Below are 20,879 nucleotides of genomic sequence, written 5' to 3'. Positions count from 1 at the left end.
TAAAAAAAGCTAAAAGAAAAAGTTTTAAAAATGACAAGATGGTATAAAGAGAGCAATATCTTTGACAAGACTATAAAAAAGCTAAAAGAAAAATGACTGAAAATCACAAGATGCAGTAATATCTTCACAAATGATCACACAAATGCAGTAATATATTTGACAATACCATGAAAAAGCTTTGAAAATGACAAGATGGTTGAAATACAGTAATAGCTTTAACAATACCATAACGAACATCGCAAAGAAAAGGTATTCGTAAAAATGTCAAGATGGTTGTTAAATAAAGAAATCAATGAAAATGATAAAGCGATAGAAAGACAGCAATGACTTTTCCAACTATATGAACCGTATCGTAAAGCAACAGTATTTCTAAAAACTAAAAGATGGTCTCAAAACATCAAAAATTTTAAGAAAAGACCAGTTGCACTGTGGAAAAGAGCTCAAACACACTCCTCAAATAATAATAAATAAATAATTAATGTTTTCAATACATAAACCATGCAATAATATATTTTGATAATCTACATTTTTTAAAACTACAAGCAATGATACCATCGCGTAGAAATCTGCAAAATAAATTCTTATTAATCAATGCCTCATTATTAAATTAAAATCTAAAACCTTTCTGCAACATTTTATATAAAATATATATAAATAAAATTTGTAAAGAAAAAGGATAACTACTGTTTGCCTTAATTGCTTATACACAGAAAATATTTTGAGTGACTTTTTAATGAACGTGCGTTGGTTTCTGAAAGTAACAAAATATCATTATCCTTGAATAAATAACAAGAAAGAACACACAATATTTATGACAAACTAAAAAATGATTGCAAACCGCGAGAAAATTTAAAATAATAAGAGGAATTTAATACAGCAATATATATTTTAGAACACCATGAAAAATATCGCTGAACAGCGATGTTTCTAGGAACCTCAAGCTGATCGCAAAAAGAAAAAAACCTTAAAAATGACAAGATAGTTGAAAGAGAGCAATATCTTTGACATTACTATAAAAAAGCTAAAAAAAAAAATGTTTGAAATCACAAGATGCAGTAATATTTTCACAAATGATCACATAATTGCAATAATATCTTTGACAGTACCATAAAAAAAGCTAAAAGAAAAAGTTTTAAAAATGACAAGATGGTATAAAGAGAGCAATATCTTTGACAAGACTATAAAAAAGCTAAAAGAAAAATGACTGAAAATCACAAGATGCAGTAATATCTTCACAAATGATCACACAAATGCAGTAATATATTTGACAATACCATGAAAAAGCTTTGAAAATGACAAGATGGTTGAAATACAGTAATAGCTTTAACAATACCATAACGAACATCGCAAAGAAAAGGTATTCGTAAAAATGTCAAGATGGTTGTTAAATAAAGAAATCAATGAAAATGATAAAGCGATAGAAAGACAGCAATGACTTTTCCAACTATATGAACCGTATCGTAAAGCAACAGTATTTCTAAAAACTAAAAGATGGTCTCAAAACATCAAAAATTTTAAGAAAAGACCAGTTGCACTGTGGAAAAGAGCTCAAACACACTCCTCAAATAATAATAAATAAATAATTAATGTTTTCAATACATAAACCATGCAATAATATATTTTGATAATCTACATTTTTTAAAACTACAAGCAATGATACCATCGCGTAGAAATCTGCAAAATAAATTCTTATTAATCAATGCCTCATTATTAAATTAAAATCTAAAACCTTTCTGCAACATTTTATATAAAATATATATAAATAAAATTTGTAACCCACTCATTCTTCGATATGAATAATTGAATTTTTTTCTTTTTGTGTAAAACATTTTTACCGAAATCTTTTCGAGTATAAAAACAAAAATAGTCTATGGAAGAGGGGAGAGCAATTTTTCATTTCGTTCAAATCTACTTACTTTACAATCTTAACATGAAACCAAATGATAAATAGTTATGAGAGATAATAATTTCTAAGAAATGAATTTGAAGATCAGGTTTGTGAAGTTAAATGTATAAGTAGTTGGATAAATTATATAAAAACTTACTGGATTTCTTATATATATTTTATCAGTTCTTTCTTCAGAATTTGTAATTTTTTGCTTACTTTGTATTTATTATCACAAACATTAGGTTCAGTTATAAATAAGTTTTAAAAATTCTCATTATTTACCATCTTCTTCAAAAAAGAACTTTTGAACTATATACAATAAATTTACAATTTAAAACAGTTTAAATGAAATCAACTTTACTGACTTTAACAAAAGTGAATTTTTTTTTTACAAAAACGATTAATTTTATGAAAAAAATTAGTTTTTTTCTTCTTTAAATTAGCTGTAGGTCTTGCTCCAATGTGGGATGTGGCGTTATCATTTAAGAGCCGCAGAGAGGGGCCTTTGCCACGCACGTGTTCGCATGGAAAGAGTTCTAAATGGATTTGAAAAGTAATGGCGGTGACGAAATTTTGAAAACTAAGAAAATTAACTTTAAAAATTTTGACTTTATGTCAGTATGTTATAATTGTTATGTATATTCATTGTCAGTGAGCTTCTTATTCTGAATGCTGCTCAAAATTTGTGATTACAAAAGTAGACAGAGCTTGAAATGCGCGTTTAAGAAAGTGGTCAACTATTTAAAAAGTGGACATGTCATTTAATTCCGTTTTCCGTTCCTTAACGCTTATTGTTTTTTTTTAAAAATAAATTAATGAATCTAAATAAATTCGCAATGTGATTTCGTGTGTTTGCACATTCGTAATGTGATATTAAGTCACTTTAGTACCATTTTATTATATTGGTCTTTAAGACTAATATAATAAAGGCTGTTTTCGAGACTCTAAGCCTGTTTTTAAAGGCTCTATAGTTGCATGAAATGATGCTTTTTTGCGAATAATATGTTATTTTCATAACTGATATGAGTTTGAAATAGTTACTCATGACCGTTAGGTCAAGTTTAGCATATCTTTACCCACCGCCCTCTAAGTTTATTCTGAAAATGGCGCAAAATGTCAATTTGGAGAAAAGTCACAATTTTGAGAAAATAAAAAGAGTTAGTGGTTCAATTATTTAATATTTAGACACTTACTCTAATGCTGCATTATCTGGGCTCATGAAAAATGGGAATAAGGCATTGATTTTGATAACTTTTATCTAGGTGGAAAAATGTCGCCAAAATTGGCGATTTTTAAAAAAGTTTACAAAAAAAAGCCAAAATTAGTTTGCATTTTAGTTATTTGTTCGTTCTAAACTCCAAATAATTCTTTAAAGCAAGATGGCATATGCAATTTACAATTATGACTTTGCTTTAAGTGTAAGGCATTTAAACTACGGCATTTTTATTTCCTTGGCGAAAGACCTTCGATAAACCTAGCAGTTGTTTTTACAGGGTTACTATGGGTCGTATAAATTAAAAGTAGCAGTGAATTTAAGATGTTGGAATTTAGATTTTTAAAACTCGCTTTATCCTTCAGAGTTCTGAATACAAACGCATCGCCTGAGAACATATATTTGAAATATAGCTAGCCACCCCACCCCTGAAGTTCGGGACTTTGTCCTGTAATGATTGTACATTGATTTTAAATAAGTAAAAAAAATAAGCACACAATTCTTACTTTAGTTGTAAAATTTGGGTTGAACATTAAAAAGGTGTATTTCTTGCTGTATATGTTACCCTAAACACGCATTTCACACGCACGCATTTATTTCGGGATGTGCCCATTCTCTTAAACAGGCACATTGAGCTGTGCCTATTTTCGTAATCATGCATTTTGAGCTGTGATAATTTTCGAAAACACTCACTTGGAGCTGCACCTATTTTCGTGAGCTGTGTGCAGATAAAAAAGGTCCCCAACGAAATGCTTTTTAAATATTAAAAAGTTGCTGCAGTAGTATATAGACCCATCTTTATTTGGAAATGACGTCAAGTCGGAATGGTGGGTTAATTTACCAAACAACTTAAACTGGGGTTCAATTACCACTGTTGAAGGCTGGGTGTCTAATCTGATCGAGTCTGGGTGATAGGAGAGCGTGGTGCGAAATCTGTTTTCCGATTTAAATTGTGATAGTGTAGTGTGCTTCCTGTATTGTCTTCGAATCATCAATTAGGATCAATTCCAAAATGTCGACAATAGCCCTTTAGTGAAACTTTAGTGCAATGTTAACAAACAAACATAAAACTGAAGAAAAAATCGAGACTTGTTTGCAATTTCAAGTTTTGCGTTGAAGCTTTAAGCGATACTTATTTTATATCTTTCCTGGAATAATTTTATTTCAAATGCATATTTCATAGTATATTTATACCATTTTGGCGCTAAACTTTAAGTGCTACTAAGTTATATATAGAATATAATTTAAAAAAAAATTTGTCTACATAAACTATTTAGAGGAATGAAATATAATTTTTCAAAAAATGTGTCTCAAAATAGCTAATTGACGCAAATTTAAAGTATTTTTTTTTAAATAAAGCAGTAAAGAATAACAAAAAACTCTTTTTTGGAATACTTTCAAAAAGTTTAAATCTTAGACTCATCACTCTTTGACGTAAATGCCTTTTAAATAAAGAACTCATCACAAAACATTATACCATTTACGTAAATTGAACATTATTTCATTTCACTGGGAAGTGAATCATGAATAAGCCTCGTATCTATTCGGCTCTTCCCTTTGATGTAGTTAGCGCTCTTCTTGGTTCATTAAATATCCGAAATCTTCTTAAAAATCAAGATAAAAATCTCTCGCTATTTGTGTAAAGCGCAGCTACCCAAAAATAGTAATGTCAATAGGATCGTTGGAAGCTTCATGGTATCCGGTTACAAAGACCTCATTACCATTTGTAAATTAACTTAATCAACTCGGGATCTCGAATACCGATATCATTAAATTTGTTTTATTGAATTATTTTTTATCTTATAAATGTTGCAAAAATATGATATTGAAAGATAGTGTTTTTCACAGATTCTAAATTAAAATGTCTAATATTGGTTGTCAAATAATTTGAGTAAATTGAAATGTTATATATATCGAGTAAAGAAAGCCTAAAGTAGTAATAGTGCTTTATTTATGATGCACTAGAGCTGCACAATGGGCTAATGACGACGGTCTGGGAAACATCCCTTCCATGCCATCACAATTTTGAGCCTCTGATGAGGGAATGACTCCCCCGATTCGGTAGCCCGCCCGATGACCTACACTTTGCAGTGGTAGAGTTTAACGAGGATTGATACCAGACACCCTCGGTCCCATCGTAGGCTGATCAAAGTAGTCAAATGTCTGCAGACAGTGATGCTTGACTCAAATGGGAACCGTGTCTCAATGATCAGTCCACTGTGGGACAGTTTAGCTCTTTGAGGGCAATAGTAACCAATTGAAATTTTATAACATTGAGAAGTTTTAAGCAGGAGGTTATAAGTTTTGTGTTTAATGAGTATAAACCACTGACTATGACTTGAAATGCCACCATAAGAAAATTTGAAAGGTAACTTAAAAGGTTTTGCTCTTAGCTTATTTATGACAAGCTAAGAGCTTAGCTTGTTCATGACAAGGACGTGGACTAATTTTAATTTGGAGTTAAAAATTATTTGCCCTAAACTGACTTAGATCGCAAAAAGCAAAATGTAATTAATTGAACATTGAAAATTTGAAAGCCGGGCTTAAATAATTTTGAAATTGTAGATCAGTATCTTAAATTTGGGTATCATAAACAGTAACAAATTTGAAAGTGGAGCTTACAAAATTTCAATATTAACTGGGTTAGACTAGTAACAGTAAATTTAAATATAATGGACAGTGATAAACTTTACATCAGGGCTTAAAATTTTTTTTCCATCCGGTATAGTTCAATCACAGTCAATTGAAAATTCAATAAACATAATGGATTCACAAATTTTGTGCTTAATATTGCAAGCAATAGCAAACTTGAAATCGGGAGTTGAAAATCTTTGCTCTTTGTGGACCAAGATCATTAAAGTGAATGTTATAAATACTAAAAAATTTGGAACTAGGTTATTTATTTTCTTATTTATTTTTTTTAACTGGTATTGGGGTTGAATAGATTTTATCAAATCCGTTGTGGGGAAAGGATCTTTCGACTATTCCAATTTTCATCCATCAAAAGGTATCCCAAGTTAGCTTGACTAACTTGGTAACCTAAAGGTACTCCAAGTTAGCTTGACTAACTTGGTAACCTAAAGGTACTCCAAGTTAGCTTGTCTTATATACTAGTGAATTGATGTTTTATAATCGTAATATTAGTTACGTCACAATACTCCCCAACAGAATTTTATGAGGGATAGAATTCGATAATCGGATACCACTAGTTGATTCAATGTGGTTTTTACCGAACACCGGGAGAGCTGTATAAAGTATATCGAATTTTGAGTGCTTGTGGGAGAGCTTAAATAAGTTCACCGAATTTTAAACGTTTGTCGTGAGAGCTGTATTAAGTTCACGGTTGTGTGCGTGTGCTCTCTCCTGTGTTTAAAGCATTCGAGTGTGTGCAGCATCTCGTTGTGTTTAAATGAGAATGAGAAGCAACAGCGCAAGGAGGACGATGATGCAGTCACAAATAGTAAGCCAACGTCTCAATATGTATCATCCATCGAAGTAGGAGTGTTCATAGTACGTCCACAGGTCACCGATGTTGGGAAAGGATCAGTCAACAATTCCTACCTTCATCTATCAAAAGATACCTCAATATTGAATCGAGTTAGTGTGTCTTATATGCTACTTATATGCTGGTAATATGCACACCGTTTTATTTTCATAATTTTCCGAAATATTTTTTCATAATAATTAAAAACCTGTTCTCCACCACAAAATGGGAAAATTACTTTTTAGGAACATATTATATCTCAAAAACAAATGTCATCATTTCTATATCCTCTGAAAATTGCTTCTGTGACAGAAGTTTAATGGTCACAGGACCAAAATCAACTCTATCGCTACTACAAACGTAAATAGACCAGATGACTAAACGGTTATAGTTCAATTGACTCATATGCAATCTAGATCAGCCAGCTAAACGGTGCTATTAATTGTGTCTGGAGGGAAAAAAACACAGATAGATCAAGAAAAAAAACCTTTAGGAAACCTTCAGATGAAACAGATTTTATTTGAAAAACTACGTTGGAGAGTTCACTAGTTGTTACTATCACAACTAATAAAAATAAAGAACTATAGGTTTATATTTATAATTTTCCAATGCCAAAATTCGGAGATAAATTCAGATAAAAAAAACTTTTTAATTTTAATCATAAGCTAATATTTTATACATATATATATAGTATATGTTCCCCACAAGATCGTTGATTGACAACAAGAAAACAAAACTGTTTCGAAACTAACTTTATATCGCTTTTGAAAACTTTAATTAAATCTTTTTTTTTCTTTTTTGCTGTACCAGTATTCTTATCAACGAAGTATATAGAAAGTCTTACGAACTTTAGTGCTTAAAACTCTCATTGTAAAGAACGAGAAAATAATGTATTTAAACTTACATGAAACATTATAAAGGGTCGGATTAATGTTGCAAACTTAATTTAAATGCTACTGAACGAGCCTTTATATGAAGGTTAAAGGGAATAGACGAAAGATTAAGCACGCAATGCCCCATTGTGTTATAGTTAAATGTAGTTCTAATAATGAGTATAAAAATTATAAGTTTATAAACAAAGCGCGAACGTCGTATTTTTTATGTTTGAGACAGGAATAAACTGCACAATATTTGAAATAAATAACAAGATTTGTTTAACTAAACTATTTCATGTTTGTTGCATTGCACGAATTTTTAATGGTAATTGCAATTTTTAAGAATTTGAGATTTTGTGTCAATTGAATCTTAAATAATTATCTCCGAACCCGTTCTTTTACTGGGTAAAAAATCATAAATAAATCTGAATTATTAACAAAACAATCATGCATTAAACTGAAAGACAGCATAAACCGAAACTTTTCAAAGTATACATATTTTTAATTTTTTTATTATTATTTATTGCCTTTCCCAGTTATTTTACATTATAAGATTAAGAAAAAAAGAAAAAAAAACCATATCAAAAGGAAGATTAACCATACTTAGTATCATTTGGTATAGAAAATACAGTACGGAGCAAAGAATTTGTCAAAAACTGTTTTATTTAAGGAAACAAAAATAGAAATCAGAAATTAAAATGGACTTTAAGATTTCTTATCTATACAAAATATTATTTCGATAGACCAGTAAATAATACTTGAGCATCGATAACCTTGAGCAGCCGACCGGACTGTGTAGTGGTCAGTGTCCAGAACCTCACATCAGAAATGTTCTTGGTTCGAATCCCGAATAAGGCATGGATGTTCTTTTATTCTATTCTCTTTACTATCTGTCCTTACAGATGGAGCAACGTTGGCCTACCTAATACGGTGTCCCTGAAAGAGTAGTCAACAAATCTGCTCTACTGGTACTTGAATGACGAAAAAAAAAAAACGTGGAGTATCAATAATTTGCATTGAGCATCAATAACCATTTGAAGATGCCTTGGCGCAGATTCTATGAGAACGAGAGAGAATGTCAAAAAATTTTTTAATCCCACATTTGTTTCAAATTTTCTTTTCATTCTTTAATTGTTTTCTTTCCTATTTACCTCACAAATCCTCTACGGAACTGAGATCAGGTGATGAAGCAGGTCACTTTAAAATATTTATTCCATTTTTCATCAAGACATTTTGTGTTTTGTCTTGAAATGTGAGGAATGTCTTGTAATAAAAAGTCATCAAGGAAAAGTGGAAATGATGGAAAGAACTTTTGCTAATTGCTCAGAATTCCAATAGTTACTTTTTCGTGAAAGCATATTATTCTACGCTTATCATTTGCTGAGAAAAGGAGAAGTAATGATGATCCTTCATTGATGATGATCATGATGACCCTTCGAAATGATGATCCTTCATTGAATTCATTTTTGAGCAGAGCGTTTTCACTAAGACAAGCTCTGCATTTTCCAGTCTTTCTCATCAGTTTTTGCGTCTTGAATTCCGACGCTTTTTAAATTTCATTTCTATCTTTTTCTTGTTCGAACATAATGCTTCACTCAAATCAAATTTTAAGCAAGAAAATTTACCCATAAATACAATGCATATATCTGTGATGTTGCCACTTTTAAACATTTAACTGCAGTGTTTAAATGTAATAATTCAAACCTCACACCTTTTCATCCGTAAGAAGCTGATTTTAATTTGCTATATTTATTGAGCTTAAACCAAAATTAAAACTTTTAATTACGATAGTTAAATATAACTAGAAACTTGCATAGTTATATGTAACCACCATAGTTAAATATAACTCTATTAGGCTTAAAAAACACCACTGCCTCAATAAATTTGCCATTTTAATCAAAAATCAAAATTAAAAATAAATTAATAGCTAATTTAATAAATAAAAAAATATTTATTTTTCATTTGTTTCTGCAAAATTTATTTACTTTAAGTTAGTGGGCACAATTTTAGTCAACAAAAGAGCTATTAAATTAGCTTTGTTGCACATTTTATTCATTTAAATGAGTTCCGTTACGTTCTTTGTTACCATTTATCCAATAATATTTATATTTGTTTATTTGAATATCAAAGAAAATATGTTTTTCTTAGAAAAAACGTCATGCTTGCATAAATCTTACCTAATTAATTTAGCCTAATATATACGAATCTGGTTTATTTCCCTCGTAATACTGACGGAGAAAACATTTTTGGCTAAACCTAATAAATTTAAAAATAGTTTTATAAATAGTCAAAATGCTTACTATAGAAAAAGCTATACAAATAAATCCGCAAGAAATATTGTTCGGATCGTTTTACTGCAGCCATTTTGAAACAGAAGTCTTCTTGAACTTCTTAACGTATCTTCCCAAAATAAGAATAATAAATTGGCATACTTTCCCCATCATCAGGTTGTCATTGTTTCTTATAATTCATATTCCCGAAGATAGTTAGAAAGTGTTCACACTCATCAAAAGCTATTAACACTTAAGATGTCAGCTAAGATCTCATTTCGCAAGTTTCTTACACGATTGGAAAGTGACAGAATTATAACTGAGAGCTTTTTGATACGATGAATCATTACTAGAAAAGTTATTTTTATTTATATTCTTTAGCATCAATCTCCTATGCTTCCTTTAAATTCTGTTTAAGATTTAAAAATTTAAAAAGTGAAAGACTAAATACTTGTTAGTTTTGTTGGATAGTTAGTTGATAAGTTTCGTTCTTATTACAAATATTTTTTCAATAAAGTAAATTGATTATGCTAATAGTAATGAACAACTAATCTATTGGATAAATTATTTTTCATCTGTTTTATTCGTTAACTTTGTAGTTAAAAATTTTGTTTCACAAATACTTAATTATACTAATAATAATGAACAACTAATCTAAAGGATAATCTATAGTTTATCTGAGACAATAATTCTATTAGTTTGATTTTTAACATTGCACTAGAGCTTTACAAATAGACTCTAGACAATGGTTTAGAATTCATCTTCGATGATCCAATGATAATAATACCGCACACAATACTATCACAATTTAAATCGGAGGGCAGGTGGTTGTTTTAATTACACGATCTCCGTATTACTCAGCCAACCGCCCAGACATTGCATGGATTTTTCCACCTTTTAGAGTTTTCACTCTAAAGAACATGTTCTAAAGAACATGTTCGAAGAAAAAGGAGTTCTATCAGACAGACAGCATTTAGCCCGGAATCAAACCCGGCCCATGCCATAGTAATTGAAAACTAGCCCCCACTGCACATTACCTATTTTGCACTACTACAATTTTTAATTTTTGGAAACTAGTCAAACCAATTTAATAATACAAGTTGCCTTCAATTTCATTGCAAAAGAACCTAAAAATATGTTCTACATTTAGTTGAATTGTAAAGTACTATAACATAAATACAAAGGCACTGGCAAAGAAAAAATCTTTAAATTTTATAATAATTTATTTTCCTTGTCGAATCTAAATTATCATATTTAGGAGCTTATTTTACACTTAAAATATTTTTTTACTTTTGAAAACTTATCAAACCAACTTATTAATTTTATATTTCTTATAATTTGTAGCAAACATAAAAAATAATTTTATATTTAGCTTATTGAAAAAGGTTATATTATATATTAAAGCACAAATAAGAAAGTTATGATTTTTCAGCGGATTATTTTATTTATATGAGCTGTATTCGTCTACTTAGATGTACATTTTACATGCGAGAAACAGTATTCCCAGACCATAATTAGTTGCTTGTTATTAAGTTACAATTAGATATTACAAAGTGATAATCCAATGTTAAAATTTCTGCCAATTGTTTAATTCTGTGGAATAGCTTTTAAGAAAAATACAATATTGTTTATTGATTTTCCTATTTTAATTGTGAGATAAATTTGTATTTTGATAACACACAATGGCACATGTTTGTCATGTTAAAAGTAGCACAAAGATTTCGCAATAAAAATTATATTCCTTATGAGGGATGCAACAAAAATTTCCTTTAAATTAAAATGATTAAACGGCTCGTTGCTGTTAAATATAATGCAAATAGAACAAATTGGAATTCCGTATGCAAAGAAAAATATATGTCAAAAAGTTCCTTTAGTTAAAAAGTTGGAAATGATGAAATACATCTACAGTCAAAAGTTTAAAATGTTTCATTTTACGAATGGCTATAAATATTGTCTAACGAGAAATCCGGAGTGCACAAAAGAATGTTTCTAAAGAAACAAATATATTAAAATGTTTATTCCAAACTTCCTGTTCTTTATCGCGTTCCATATTTTTGAACCATTTCCTTCTTCCGCAATCTTTCTCTTCGGAGAAGAAAACCGCATCTATCTGCAGAGTTCAATCATAATAAATATAACCATAAATTTTAATTCTTTCCATAACGATAACCGTAACATTATGTAAAACTATAAATCTTATTATTATAAATTTAACAATTCTGTGTCAAAAGCAGTCGTCGGAAAAACTAAATTTTCTTTGTAGTTAACTACAACTACAGTACACTTTCGATTATCCGTGCGCGGATTATCCGTGCTCATTCCGGAGTCACACAAAAAATATAAAGAGAAAAATTTTCAAGACTAAAAAAATTTGATTCATGAAGTTATAACACTACCAAATATTTTGAAGCAATGTTCGTTATTGGATTGCAGTATATGGAACATCAGCAGAATGGTCAAAGGTAAAATCGTCTACGTTATCACGATCTTGGAGAAAGACGATACCGCTTGATGAACAATCCTCTTCAGATGTTCAAGAAAAATATGATAACAGTATTCTCGAACAAGCAAAAGAAATCGAATGTTTTGAAATTCTTGATGAAGAAAATTTAGGAGATTGGTTTCAAAGTGATGCATGTGAGCCTGGCTTCCAGTATTTGATTGATGAAGACACCGTTATGTTGTTAAATCAAATAGTGATAATAGTAACTGATTCAGAAGTTGTAGTAAATGAATGAAATATAATTTCTCATTCTGCTGCTCTGTTGAAACTTTATTAGATTTGATTACGGTGACATTACTGCGGTTCGTAAAATATGTGCATCGATATATGGCGAAGACGCATTACACATTTTTTAGTAAGGAAAATTCCTAGTTTGATGTTATGCATGCAAATGTCAGTAATTTCTTTATTTTTTGTACTGATATTGAATTCTTCTTTAATAAAAGGAGTTTTCGGATTATCCGTGTTTTTCGATTGTCCGTGCGACCTGTCCCGGTGATTAACCCGGATAATCGGGAGAGCACTGTACTTTTTTTTTAAATGTAGGGACTACTACTTTCGAAATGAAGTCACTTCTTCGCTACTTTTAGAAGACAAACTTAACTATCGAACTTAATTTTCACCAAAAATCAAATTGATTTTGAATAAAAAAAACTGACTTGGTTAAATATGAGGAGAAATTATGACGTTTTAATTCATGTATACATGAAATAGTTTTTTATTCTAAAGCACTTTTTACGAATTTTATTTTTGTTACCTTCAAACTCTTTTCTTTTCTCGACCGTGATTTAAGAATTATCAAATATTTGTGATTTAAGAGATTAATGTTTTTTTATATCTTCAAAAAAATTACGTGCAGTGCGAAAAACAAAAAACGGACCACCCTGAATTACTTTTGATCTAATGATCGGATCTTCACGTTCTAGGATTCAATCTTAATGGTTTGAGAGGGTGACTGTGCTAATTAATTAATACAGTCGATATTATAAGTTACGAAATCAGACACAAAAACGTTCTTAATAATTCCCGTGAAATCGAAAATGCGATTACTTAGGAACAACCTGATCGATTTCCCACCGATTTTTCCGAGCATCAGACATAGATCTTATTAACGCTTAGCCACCGAAGCATTCTCACTGCGTACGTTGACGGGACCGCGAAGGATTTGCACCAATTAGATTCTAATTTATTTTTGCATTTGAACTTTGTTTTTTTATTTAACTAATATTAAAAGTAAATCGCTACAAACTACTGATACGCTTCAAACTAGCCGTGCAAATGTCTAGAAAAACATGCCCAAAATGAATTTTTGCATGTCGGGCAATTTAGTTTTTATGTCGAGGTGGAAAAATTTTACGACACATTAATTTTTACAATAGGAATTTTTCCAGAAAGTAAGACAAAAAGTAACAAAGCAATAAGTATACGATAAAATAAAAAAAGACTAGTCTAGACCATAAATTCGCAACAGAAGATAGTTACACAATAAAATAGGTGCCTTAATAAGTAGGATGATAACGATCAAATTAAACTTTTTACTATCTAGGGTGCGTAGCCAAATCTTTTAATAAAAAATAAGCACCTTTTAAGAACTTTTTAGGCACCATATACATTAACGAAATGCAAAATAATTTTTTAAGACTTTACATGATCGTGATAAAATAACTAGTTTCTGACAAAGAACTCTTTCCTTGATTATATTATCCACCGTAAAAAGATCAAGAGATTTTTCGGTTCGATATCAGAGGGTGGAAAATGAAGTTTGGAATTGAGAATACCTTGCAAAATGCAGCAGAGTTGCACATGAGAGTGCAAGAATCTCACCGAACCCATGCGGACTCGCAAGTATTTCATCAAACATGTAAAATGATTAGCTCTTTCATACACTAGGGACCAACGGTACGCCGAAATGGATTGTGTTTGAATAAATTATGAAAATGTTGAATAGAACAATGTGAAAAACATGCTTTTGCATATTATGTGGCGAAAATCGACATGGTAAAGGAAAAAAAATCTCATTTTCGAAAAGGGAAAATTCAGCACTTTTTGGAAACATTCAATGAAAAAAGCACCTTTAGTGTCTTTTAAAAAAAGAAAATAGAAAATAAGCACCTTTAAGCACTTTTTAAAACCTTTACGCACTATGTTATCATAGTCGCATAATGCATTTCAAAAATAAATTTCTTTCTGAGAAATTTTGCAGAAAATGTTCAAAATTATATAAAAAGACTGGATCTAAAATTCGGTGAAATATATTTTTTTTATAAAGCGCGAGAATAAAAGAAACTTTAAATGTTTCAAGTATAGAATGAGTCCTTTTTTCAGGACTTAAAATCTTTAAAAACTCTTACCTCGAGTTTTAAAACCCGGAATGCAGGCAGTTGTTATAGTATTTTGTATTTCTCATTTGTTACAAAAGGCTTTAAAAAACTCCGTCTTTCTCAATTTATTTTTAAAATTGAGCTTAAATTCATATTACAGAGATTAGCATAATCACTGAAGTTAAATGACCTCTGCTAAGTTATATTTAAAACAGTTAAGAATTGCTGTTTCGTTACAAAAAAAAATATACTGCAAAAATATAGAATATATATTTTCATAATCCTTGCTTTTAACAAATTGTAAACAGAATATAATTATGAAGGCTAATTGAAAATACTGTACAATATTTGAATTTTGTCTCGTATAAAAATATTTTTAAAATGTTAACATAAAAAGTTGTAATAAAATTAAAACGTAATATTTGTTTTCTGAGGAATACGTGCAAATCATTTAATCAAACACTTGTTTTTTTTTCCACTTGTTTTACATGTGTTTTTTTTCGTATTTTTTTCATTTTAAGTATTTTTTTGTTTATTTTACTCTCGAGCCTGGATTCGTTGTAAACACATGGAATAACATTTCACGCTGTATTTAGAATGTTTATTGACATTTTAGTCAATTTTCGTATCTCAGGATTTTTGTCTGTTTCGAAAAGTGCCTTAATAAAGTTGAAACAATCACCGTTATCGTTATTTCCGCGCATTTTTCTATCAAACATTGTATGTAGACCATATGTACCATATGTAAATAAAATAAAAATAAATAAAATAAAAATGAATAAAATGAAAAAATAATAAAATAAAATAATTAATAACAAAGAAGACCCTGCATTAGAAATAGAAAACAGAGGAATCAATCCATAACCTTGCTTTTCAGTAATCGAAAACCGAGACATCTTCCGTAGAACATTTACATTTGGGTTATTAAAAAAAACATTAAATAATTTTTAAGAAAATGATCTATGAAATGATTTTTTCTGGAACTGTTTTTTCATGTAATAATAGGGAGGCAATTTTCTCCTCTAAGGATTCAAAACAAATGCAAATGAAGACAAGTAGTCACCGATGTTTTACGTATCCAATCAATAGCACAATCAATCAATCAAAGTACTGATCTTGACATCCTGAATTTCAATCCCTCTGTTCTTTCAATGAACCTTTGTCTTTTGCTAAATCAAAATTAAGAAGCAAAACTAAAGAAAGAATAGAGAGTCAAATAACTTTTTGCTCTTATCTCTATTTTTATCATGTTCAACAAAAATCTTCGCAACAATAGGAGATAGGACACACGAAACTGCTTATTACTCGCAAAGTGAAAAGTTGGCCTTCTGAAAAAAGTAAGCCGTTCTTAAATGAATGGATTTTAATCAGTTTCACAAAGTTAATACTTTAACTACAACCCTCTGTGAAATCATGCGCTCAACGCGGTCTTTCTTGGTGGTTTAATCAATCATTACGAAATAACAAGTTGTCACAAATATAATTCCATTGAATTGGTCTGTTATGATGCATAGAGTCTTGTTAGTGAGATTAATTTAATGTCAGTAATTATTTTGAGTAAATACATACAATTTTCGTTGAATGAGAGATTTCATCAATGAATACTGAAGAAAATGATACGCATTGTAATGCAAATATTACTTCATTCAAAAATTTTTTTAAAAACTTTTCAAAGGAATCACCTCCTTTTTTACCACCCTTGAATCCCGTATTTCACAATTTTTGCTGTAATAAACTTAGATTGATTGATTTGTTCATTTACGTCGCACTAGAGCTGCACAATGGGCTATTGGCGACGGTCTGGGAAACATCCCTGAGGATGATCCGAAGACATACCATCACAATTTTGATCCTCTGCAGAGGGGATGGCACCCCCGCCTCGGTAGCCCGACGACCTGCAAGCGAAGTCGAGCATTTTACGGTAGAACAGTTTAACGAGGACCAATACCGCACACCCTCGGTCCCTACGCAGACAGATCCACGTGGTCACCCACCCGCACACTGAACGCAGTCAGTGATACTTGACTTTGGTGATTTGCTGGGAACCGTGTCTTAACGATCAGTCCACTGCGGGACGTAATAAACTTAGAGCATCATTATTCTAAGCTAATTCAGTATTATTATTTTTGGCATTTTTTGTGTTCGCCAGAAACTCTTTGTGTTGCGAATTAACATTCGTACCTGCTCTTTTCAGAGACTTCTTTTCAAAACTGCTGTTGCAGTATATATACACCATCCTACAATACAATTCATTTTCGGCAATCTCAAATTTAGAGATTTGTTTTACTCTAGGAGTGTTTAGGTCGTTTGATTTTTCATATGAATCATTAAAGTTTAAAGCTTGCAGAGGTTTGAGGGAGTGGTAATAAATTTTAAACGAAAGAGAGTGTTTTGAACATCCTATGCCAAAGAATATAACAACAAGCTTATAACTTGCATCGATAGCTTCGGTTGTCATATGCATTAACTGAAAAAAATATCATAAACATAGTTTATTCATGAAGATATGGACATATTTATAAAAATAAATTACCTTACGTTTTATTATTTTCATTATTACGTATTACGTTTTATTATTTATCACGTAAAATGAAACTTATGAAAAACTATTTATCCTAGCTTACTATAAAAAAAGTAAAGAATGAACTTTTTATAAAATTTTAAGAAATTTTCACGCTTTTAAGATATTTAAATCGGACTTCTTTTTTAAGTTATCAAATACGATTTACAACAAAATAATAAAAATTCTTTTTTAAATGTTTTCCGGGCATGTGTATTATCAAAGGACAACTTTAAAAAGCTCATATCTTGAGCAATTTAAAAAAAAAATAAAATTAGATGTTATTTATATGGAGTAGATGTTAAATTATATGGAATATTTCTGCAGTCAAAGTAATAAAACGAAAGTAAAAAACTGTCTTTTCTAAATAATAGCCGTGAATATTTAATTTAGATTTACGAAATTTTGTGGAGTTCATATGATAACCAAAATAACTGATACAAGTAACAAGTTCATTTCTATATTTTTTGTGTGGCATCAGGTGTTCAAAAAACCCACTTTTTCGTTCAAACTTTATTGCCAAACCTTCAAACCTCTGTAAGCGTTAAACTACTGCATATGAGCATTCGAATATACAATTCTCATATGCATTGATGTATATGAAAGATCGCAAAACCTCAGCACCTCTAAAGTTATAAAATAGTTCTCTAAGTACTTCTTTAAAAATTTGAAAGATAGTCGAAAGCTGATATCGTGTCTTCCATTATCGTAGGGTAGTATATATCTACTGTAAGAACAGTTTTAAAAAGAAGTATCTTAAAGGATCAGGTACGAAGGCTAAAAGGGTATTGCCCGAAGGCACTGGATTGGCATTAAATAGGATTGAGGTTCGATACCCGGTGGCAACTTCAAGACCACTCAGTTTTACATTGATGGATTCCAGTTTTTCGGGGAAGTCAAAATGATCTTCCCACAATGCCGCACTATACTTGGTTCAGAGCGAATTGATAGGGGAAGTAAACATAAAGGTTTGCTGTTTATCGCCAACATTGATTGAATTGGCGATTATTTTCTTACTGATCATTTGTAATATAGCGTTGTTATTCAAAAAAATGGAGTCAAACAGCCAAAGGTAATGCCAAATGTTAGGTTGATATATTTACTTTCACTATCAATTCTCACCGGACAGAGAATAAGTTTGGTGCGAAAGGATTTAGAATTGCATATTTGAGTAAAAAATGTACACATAAACAATCAGATTTTAATTGTAAAGATTCTATGTTCACTATGCATTTTAACAATTCTGCATTTAGTGTTGTAAATAAGTTAATCGCTTTCAGTTAATCACTCGCGGTTTAGCAAATGGACAAAATTTGGAGTTCTCCCCTATGCACTATCTTCTTATCCAATAATATGCAAAACCGGTTTTGCTATGTAGAGAAGATTGCAGGTTAAATAACGATTTTTTACATGCAGAACCGTCAGTGGGTTAAATCTGCATTTTATCAACAAAGCAACTACAAACACGACAATAAAATTCGAATAGCTTATTATTTGTTTTCAGAACATAATTGTATTCTAAAATGAGAACTTGTACTATGTGTAATGGTATAATCCTCGACGGAAGAATCTAATTTTGTTTTATATCGGGGTCAGGACGATGGATTTCAAAGAATGATGTATATTGAATAAACGTGCTTCCATAAAACGAAGAATATGGCGTGAAATATAAATCGGAAGAGCTCGTAAATCGTATTTTATTCAGATCCTCTTTTGAAATATTCGCCTTAAATGACATCTTCTATTGTTGTGTGTTTAAATTCAAAAATTATGTTAGGAATTTTATAAATCTGAAAGGATTTATCTGAATAAAATTATGATGAAAATAAACCTTTACAATTTCGATTAATATGCTTACAAATATATCTTTTTCAGTAAAGAGTATTTCAACCAACCAGAGATATTTTAGAAATTAATAACAAATTTTTTCCCCCACAAATTTTCAGATATTTAAAAAAAAAGAATTAGATTTTTTTAGACTCAATTTTTTTAAGCACATGTATTTGCAAATTGGAAAGATAGTAATTGAAGAGGTTTAGGAATTGAAAAGGGTTTTCATGTTTCTCCTATGAGTAAACTTTTATTTTAAATTCTGAGATGAAATTTAAAATTAAAGCAGAAGATGCTGTAATAATTTCCAAATCCGTGATGCAGTGTTTCCTCTACCAGGGGTATAAGTAGTTAACAAATTAATTACTTTATAAATATATTTTAAAAAATTACAAAATTGTTAATATTTACTGCTATACTATTTAAAAAGGCTACGACAAAGCTATATTAAAAATAACCTTCGATTCATACACAATTAAATGCTTTTAAAAAACATTTAATAACATCTTCAATAAATTAGAATGATTCGCGCAATTTTAATAACTTATGTGCCTTTATTCTTATCTTAACCACACCACCATAAAAAATAACATTTTCTAACGCAACAGCGAAAGTCAGGAATTCGTTTTTACCATAATACGATTATTAAAATCCAAAGGAAAGGTTTTTCTCTTTTGTTATACAAGAAACTGCGGTAAATTTTCCATTAAGTAATATACATTGCTCATGTATTTAAATAAGGATAAACTTTATATCAAGCAACAGCAACAATTATTGCAACTATTTTTAGATTCATAAAACCACGCAATATGTTTGCATCTTCAACCTCTATCCTGGACATAAAAACGAAGTAAATTCGCCCGGGTGCAAAAATTTTCTGAATAAAGTGTTCTTTTCTGGCTCTTTTACGCACTTTATGTTTAACAAAATTCTTTAACGTAATGTTTTCGCGTTACCAGAAATGTTGTAAAAATAGCTCAACTATAAAAAAGAGGAACACAATTTATCCTTTCGCATATGCTCTGGGGATGTAGGAAATTCACACAAGCACATATTTAAGGCTGATTCATTCGAAAATATAGCTGAGTCTTTATTTGGAAACAGCTATGCTTAAAAGAAAAACAGATTATATAAATATTTAATTAAATGAAACTATTGTAATTTTAATGACTATGACAGTAAAAAAATTAAAACTTTTCAATAATGTTTTTATTCTATTTTACACGGATCGTACTCTATATAGAAGTTTACACTATTAAATTCTTATCTAACATACACATGCGTGTGCAGCGCATGCCCACGCATGCATATATATATATATATATATATATATATATATATATATATATATATATATATATATATATATATATATATATATATATATATACACAAATTGAATTAATTATTATATTAATAAAGATGATTAAGAACTAAACAAAGATAAAAGGAAAATATTGAAAGGAGGATTTAAGAAAAAATTAAAAATCTTATACAAATAAAAAATACATGAAATTTAAAAAACATATACTCTTGTCATCAGCTCACGCGATCACATGTCATCAGCTCACATTTATATTAGTGAAAATAGTGCTTTCTAATATTGTATTTATCAAGCTAAATCATCACTTTTGGAGTAAAATTTATAATTTAAAATGGAAAATATGCATTATTTAATATGAAGTATCTGTTTAATGCTGAAATCATGCACTGCTTAGTGTAAAGTATGCATTTTATAGGAAAAAGCATGCCTAACTTAATATAAAGTATTGGTTTTTTAGTAGAAAATAATCATTATTTGGAATAGAGTAACTGTTTCATAATATAAAGATTACAATTTTAATGGAAATTATTGCTCTTATATTAAAAATATTTTTATATTAAAATTTTATTTTTATTTTCATAAAAAAAAAATCAATGTAAGCAACATAAACA

At 29.8% G+C, this 20,879-nt stretch overlaps 1 protein-coding gene across 8 annotated transcripts in view; it reads right to left on the bottom strand.

Moving 5' to 3' along the window:
• The window catches only part of LOC107453971 (TGF-beta receptor type-1), a 755,412-nt gene that overhangs the window by 397,456 nt on the left and 337,077 nt on the right, over positions 1 to 20,879 (bottom strand). The gene's annotated exons all lie outside the window — the stretch shown is intronic.

The sequence above is a fragment of the Parasteatoda tepidariorum genome, chromosome 3, assembly GCF_982258835.1.
Source record: "Parasteatoda tepidariorum strain Cologne lab strain chromosome 3, Ptep-v5.0, whole genome shotgun sequence".
Classification (NCBI taxonomy): Eukaryota; Metazoa; Arthropoda; class Arachnida; order Araneae; family Theridiidae; genus Parasteatoda; species Parasteatoda tepidariorum.
Note: the sequence above shows the minus strand (reverse complement) of the source record. Positions and strands in the feature narration are given on the sequence as shown.